Genomic DNA, 7,525 nt, shown 5'->3' on the forward strand with positions numbered 1-7,525 from the left:
TTCTCAAAATGCTGGAAATATTTATCAACATCTGCTTCCTCAATAGAGGTACCAATTTAACTTCCCGACTGTCCTTAAACTTATCACCAGAGTCTAACACTCGACCCCTTTGCTGCAATCTCTCTATCTTTTACAGCTCGAACAGCCTCTGCCTTTCTGCTTCCTCCCTCTGTTTTTCTGCCTCCTCTGTTTTGCTGCCTCTCTAGCCTCAAACTGCCTCTGTCTTTCCGCAGCCTCCGCATTTAATTTTTCCCACTTGTACTGGAGCTCAAGCTCACTAGGTTTACTTTCAGGAAACACCTCCAACTCCTCCACTTTAAACACTCCCTCAGATTCATAATGTTCAGCTATTACACTCTGCATCTGTGCCCTCCTCATTGTCGATTTACCCTGAGCAAGTTTTAACCTTTTAGCAATACATAACAACTCAATGCTTCTGGCGTCCTTTAATGCCGGGCAGTTAGAGACATCTATCAACATCCACTGCTACTGATTTTTCCACACACAAATAAATCAAAAGGTATTTCCCCACTGAAATCGATAATTAATGACTACGCCCCCAAATCTGTTCATATCCCAGACGCAGGCCCAAATATTGTTATGAATTTTAACGCTTTAGAAACGAACACAAGCAATAGACTACACCTGGAGTCTGTTTTTAACGTTAAAACCATCTTTATTAGAATCTACTTATAATATAGTAACTTAAGCAAGATAAACAAATGTGTTATGTGTATATATGTGTGCAAATATAACTCCCAGACTATTGAGCTCAGGAGAAACAAGGCTTGGTGTCTTGCGATGGCAAAGTATGATAGTTCAGTACAACCATGCAATTGGTGATGAGAGAGATATTTGTAATCCAGCGTAAATGTTAAGAGAAGGCAATTATATCGAATTCCATAGGTTTCATGGTGGTAAAACGAGACAACAGTTGTTGTAGATTTTATCCATCATCATTCCAAATCCAAGTACGAATTATCACGGACAGTGTCTTGTCACAAGGGGTATCATCTTCAAGTGATTTACCCCACCACACCCAGCAAGGGTTAACACATCAGTGGTCTTCACAGGATACTTCAAATCAGATCCACCCCTATGGATCAAAAGAGGAGACATCCTCACATTCGATGTACGATTAACCCAACCTGGAAAGTTGCAATCAGTGTCCCTTGACCACTAGTTCCCTGGTTTCGATCCTTCCATTTTTCCTCCTTCGTCTCCGTCTGACTCTGAGTGTCTGTGTCCTCGGTTAATACTAAACAAGCTGCGAGCGATGTAAACAAGCTGCAAGTCAAACTGATTTAACTTTTTAAATTTCTCTCTCTTAAAATGGCAGTCTACAGCAAACGAAGTCTAGAGATTCATAACAAGGGCAACTGCCGATTGTGAACTGACTGGCGTGCCATTACTTGGGTGGACTAAGTGAATCCCTTCCCACAGACTGAGCAGTTGAACGGCTTCTCCCCAGTGTGAACTCGCGAGTGACTCCGTAGGTTAGATAAGTGAAGGAATCCCTTCCCACATTCTGAAGAGGTGAATGGCTGCTCCCCGGTGTGAACTTGCTGATGACTCCGTAGATGGGAAGACTGAGCGAATCCCTTCCCGCAGACCGAGCAAGTGAATGGCTTCTCCCCGGTGTGAACTCGCTGATGCCTCCGTAGGTGGGAAGACCGAGTGAATCCCTTCCAGCATACAGAGCAAGTGAATGGCTTCTCCCCGGTGTGAACTCGCTGATGACTCCGTAGGTGGGAAGACTGAGTGAATCCCTTCCCACAGACTGAGCAAGGGAATGGCTTCTCCCCGGTGTGAAATCGCTGATGCCTCCGTAGGTGGGAAGACCGAGTGAATCCCTTCCAACAGACAGAGCAAGTGAATGGTTTCTCCCCGGTGTGAACTCGCTGAAGACTCCGTAGGTGGGAAGACTGAGTGAATCCCTTCCAACAGACAGAGCAAGTGAATGGCTTCTCCCCGGTGTGAACTCGCTGATGACTCCGTAGGTGGGAAGACTGAGTGAATCCCTTCTCGCAGACAGAGCAAGTGAATGGCTTCTCCCCGGTGTGAAATCGCTGATGCCTCCGTAGGTGGGAAGACCGAGTGAATCCCTTCCCACAGACTGAGCAAGGGAATGGCTTCTCCCCGGTGTGAAATCGCTGATGCCTCCGTAGGTGGGAAGACCGAGTGAATCCCTTCCAACAGACTGAGCAAGGGAATGGCTTCTCCCCGGTGTGAAATCGCTGATGCCTCCGTAGGTGGGAAGACCGAGTGAATCCCTTCCAACAGACAGAGCAAGTGAATGGCTTCTCCCCGGTGTGAACTCGCTGATGACTCCGTAGGTGGGAAGACTGAGTGAATCCCTTCCCGCAGACAGAGCAAGTGAATGGCTTCTCCCCGGTGTGAACTCGCTGATGACTCCGTAGGTGGGAAGATTGAGTGAATCCCTTCCCACAGACTGAGCAAGGGAATGGCTTCTCCCCGGTGTGAAATCGCTGATGCCTCCGTAGGTGGGAAGACCGAGTGAATCCCTTCCAACAGACAGAGCAAGTGAATGGTTTCTCCCCGGTGTGAACTCGCTGATGACTCCGTAGGTGGGAAGACAGAGTGAATCCCTTCCCGCAGACAGAGCAAGTGAATGGCTTCTCCCCGGTGTGAAATCGCTGATGCCTCCGTAGGTCGGAAGACCGAGTGAATCCCTTCCAACAGACAGAACAAGTGAATGGCTTCTCCCCGGTGTGAACTCGCTGATGCCTCCGTAGGTGGGAAGACCGAGTGAATCCCTTCCCACATTCTGAAGAGGTGAATGGCTTCTCCCCGGTGTGAACTCGCTGATGACTCCGTAGGGTGGATGACTGTCTGAATCCCTTCCCACAGACTGAGCAGGTGACGGCCTCTCTCCAGTGTGAACTAGCTGGTGTCTCTGTAGGTTGTCTGACCGAGTGAATCCCTTCCCACAGACTGAGCAAGTGAACGGCTTATCCCCGGTGTGAACTCGCTGATGTCTCTGTAGGTGGGGTGACTGACTGAATCCCTTTCCACAGACTGAGCAGGTGAATGGCTTCTCCCCAGTGTGAACTCGCAGATGTCTCTGTAGGTGGGGTGACTGACTGAATACCTTTTCACAGACTGAGCAGGTGAACGGCTTCTCCCCAGTGTGAACTCGCTGAAGTCTCTGTAGGTCGGATGACCGAGTGAATCGTATCTCACATTCTGAGCAGGTGAATGGCTTCTCCACAGTGTGAACTTGCTGTTGAGCCATAACTTCAGATGATTGAGTGATTCCTTTCTCACAAATTCAGCAGATCACCAGCCTCTGCCCGGATTGAACTGACTGTGTTTCCGCAGGTGGGAAGAACAATTGAATCCTTTCTCGCACACAAAACAGGTGAATGGCCTTGCCCAGTGGGAACTTGCTGATGTACCTTCGGTTGAGATGACCGAGTGTATCTATTCCCACTGTCTGAGCAGGTGAACGGCCTTTCTCCTGTGTAAAATTACGGGCCTTCCAGTTGGTCAGATGACCGAATAAATCCCTCCCCACAGTCTGAGTAGGAAGGATGGTCAATTGGATCCCTTGCTCCACTTCTTAAATATCTGGACAGAGACAGCAAAACTGGCGTGTCGTGTTTGAGCTTCCTGGAGACAAATTCCTTCCCGTTTTTAACCTGTAAAATAATTTACAAAATCCATCAATGGGTTTAGGACAACATTTCAGATGAGATCACTTGCGTTGCCAAGGTTTGATTTGGTATCACACTGTTACAGTGAGGTTAAACCCAAGTTGGACAGAGAAATCATCTCCTGATTGGGCAGAGTGCTGGTATCTGGAATGACCATCAATTCCCCGATGTTCTTCCTCTTTCTATAACAATGGGGCATTTCTGCCATCTGCAATTTGCACCCTTGCTCAGTTTGACTCTCTCTATTGGTATTATTCTCTCTTCCTGCTGGGCTGCATGGGCGCCTGGCCCCACAATAACCGAAACACTCTCATGCAAATTGTCTGCGATTTTCTTTTACGTATTATTAACTTCAAGTTCCACATTTTTAACGTCATATAAAAAAGCCCTGCTGAGGTGAATGGTTAGTCTGCCCTTCTGTTAAAAGGACTTGGAGTGAATATTAGTATTTTCTGGTTCCTGTGGGAAATTACAATACAGAAACAGGCCATTTGGGCCATCTGGTTTGCGCTGAGCTAATTAAACTGCCCACTCCCACACCCCTACCATCCAGATACCTACACGAATCTCTTAAATGTTGAAAACATGCTCGTATGCGCCATTTGTGCTGGCTGCTCATTCCACACCAGAATTACTGTCTGTGTGAAGAAGTTTCCCCTCATGTTCACCTTAACGTTTCACCTTTCACCCTTAACCCATGTCCTCTGGTTGTAGTCCCACCCAATTTCAGTGCTAAAAGCCAGCTAAGGGGACCGTGGATGACAAGGAAGGTCAAGGACTGTATAAAAATGAAAGAGAAGATGTATAACATAGTAAAGATGAGAGGGAAGCGAGAGGATTGGGATACTTTTAAAGAGCAACAGAAGATAACTAAAACGACAATACGGGGAGAAAACACTAAATTCTAATTTCTCCTTCTAAATTCCTGTGTATACAAGCCTGGCTTTCCCGGCTCCTGTATGATTCTTACTGAGGGAGAGAGAGGGGGGCGGAACTATTTGACGATGCAGCGTGTTTACACTTGCTGCAGCTTGGGTTTACATAGCTCGCAGTTTGTTTTATTTAAGCAAGGACAGTCACAAACACAGTCAGCCAGACAGAAAGAAAGAAGATGGAAAGCTCGAAACAAAGGGCCTAGTGGCCAAAGGCCACTGTTTGGACTCTCCTTTGCCCACAAGGTGGGTTGGTTATTGATCCAGCCTATACCGAATGCGTGATTGTCACTTCGTTTGTTCCATTGGAGTGGATCTGTTGGTTTGGGAGTGTCCTGTGAGGACCACTTGTGCTAACCCTTGCCTGGTTGTGGTAATTCACTTGAAGAGGGTATCCCTGTGTCCAATCACGGTTGGTGATAATTCGTATAATCCAAATGGGGATCTGTTGCAGTATCTTGTGGCTACCACATTTGTTAAGCCTTAGCAGGATTCGGGTGTGTTATGTGGTAAACACTTGTGAGAAGGGATATTCTGTGGAAATCAATGTCGGTAATACTTTGTGCGTTGGATCTGGATTGGGAGTACCTTGCGGAATCTACCTGTGCGTTAACACTTGCCTGGGTGGTAGTTGCTTCTGAAGACAGTACTCCTGTGATAAGCTGCTTCTGTTGATAATTCGTATGTGGATTCAGAACAACGACGGATAAGATCTACAGCAACTGTTATCCTGTTTTACAACTGTGTAATTTGTGGAATTCAACGTAATTGCCTTCTCTCGACATTCACCTTGGATGACAAATATCTCTCTCTCGTCATTGATTCCGTGGATGAACTGAACTTTCATACTTTACCATCTCAAGACTTTAAGCTTGGTATTCCCTGAGCTCAGTGGTTTGGGAGTTATATTTACACACATGTGTAATCATAACACTTTTAGCTTTTGATTATTTTGCTTAATTTGTTATATTAAAAGTAGATACGAATAAAGACAGTGGTTTTAACATCAAAAGCACACTCCAGGTGTGGTCTATTGCTGCTGGTTCATTTAAACCGTTACGGGAATGTAACAGAGGTGTTCGTGTTTATGTCTTTCTCGGGGCCCCCATGTTAACACCTTTCTGTCTCTCTGTCACACCTTGCCAAACAGGTAGAACCAGGTGCCTGTTGGGTAAAACTATGATTCCAATTTCTGTAATCCTGCTCAACCAGAGTTAGGATAAACAATTTGGCTACAAGCACTTGAGAAGCTGGCCACAATACTCCAGGGGCCCTGACAGAAACACAGGCCCAAATAACAGAAATATCCACTGAAATTATTGCAGTTCGTCAAACAGTCCTACAGAATCATATGGCTTTAGATTTTATCCCAGCTGAGAAAGGGGAAACCTGTGCTATTATTGACACAGAATGCTGCACCTATATCCCCGATGAGTCTACATCCCTCTCTAAGCACACTGCCAGGGAGACTGGCAGCATCTAGAGAGTAGGGCAGGATTTACACGGGTTCAGCGAAGGGTCGAAATGGTGATCTTCGAAGACCTGTCGGTAATATGTGGGGCAAGATATTGAATGATGTCCAAATGGTTGTACATATCATTGTTATCATTGCTGATGTATGCCGTTTTTACCCACTGAGAAGTCAATGCTGTACTAGGTTGCTTTCTCTGTAAAACGTTACTGCTTTTTTGATCATGTAATGATGTAAAGGATGGAATGATAAAGTATGTAAAAGGGTTAACACTTCGTTAAACAATAGCAACCTGTTTTTCCGAAAGAAACTGCTGATGATCAACCAATGTGCTAAGCCGTGCTGAGCCATATTTCTTCTTGTGGGTAGCTAGCTAGGGTTTCAGGATGCTTATCTCCTTGTGTACTCATGTGTAGAGATAGGACAGCGTCAGTCTGTTCTAAGGCATTATGACTATTTTGTAATTTTTCTTTAGGGTCTGTCATGTTGTAAATATTTTTGGCTCCAGCCTATCTTGAGTGGGGAGTATTTGGACAGATATATCTGTGGTGTAAGGGGAATTACTGAGTTGGATGGGAGCATTCACAGACTGTTCCTGTCTGACTGACTAAGTAAGTAAGTCCCGCTCAAAGCGGATAGTTCAAAGATTAATTTATTATCAAAGCAGGTATTAATAAATAACGCTGAGATTTTATCTTCTCCAGAGAACCACGAAACAAAGAAAACATTAAAGTCGTTCAGAAAGAAAAAAAATGAAACTCCCTCCACACCCCTCGTATCGAAAAGGACGGCATCCCGATTATCAACCCCCAAAACCCACCCCTCCCGCACAAAAGGAAAGAAAAATATCGACGCCCGTTAAAAATCATTCCTACCCGGCACAACTGTTGAGAAGCCTGTGTCACCAGTGTAGAGGCGGCCGTATCGGGAGCAGCGGACACAACGGGCGACCCCGGAAGATTCACAGGTGAAGTGTCGCCTCACCTGGAAGGATGTTTGGACAACGGGGAGAGTTCGGCCGTCCGGCCCTTTCACTGTGACACCCCGATCTCCACATCAAATCCGTCCAAACAAATCTGGGTGAACTTTAATGACCAATAAATATAATTCCTCTCAGCGATCAGCTGTCTGAGTGATTCTTTAAATCTGAGAGGAAGGAATATCTATGGTCCACACTGTCAGGGTGTTGAGTTTACCAGGAGGCAAACACTGCAGGGACGAGAGGTTTTCTGATGACTAATACAGTGTTTGTGGACCCTGCTGGCAATTCTAGTGTTGTGACCCGAATCGAGACAAACACCATGCTGCCCACTCCACCAACAACACGGCACAGCCGGACACATAACAGGAGACTTTACATTCACAACACTGGATTCAGTGATGAAACCCGCGATTAATTTTGCTGTCTCACCGAGAAGTCTATTACCCCTAACCCTGGAATATGA

The 7,525-nt window shown here is 46.0% G+C and overlaps 1 pseudogene; it reads right to left on the minus strand.

Annotated features, from left to right (window-relative positions):
• Nucleotides 1-1,364: 1,364 nt before the first annotated feature.
• Nucleotides 1,365-2,989, minus strand: LOC132387031 (zinc finger protein 227-like; annotated as a pseudogene).
• Between the last annotated feature and the right edge of the window lie 4,536 nt (nucleotides 2,990-7,525).

This window comes from Hypanus sabinus, unplaced genomic scaffold (assembly GCF_030144855.1).
Source record: "Hypanus sabinus isolate sHypSab1 unplaced genomic scaffold, sHypSab1.hap1 scaffold_149, whole genome shotgun sequence".
Classification (NCBI taxonomy): domain Eukaryota; kingdom Metazoa; phylum Chordata; class Chondrichthyes; order Myliobatiformes; family Dasyatidae; genus Hypanus; species Hypanus sabinus.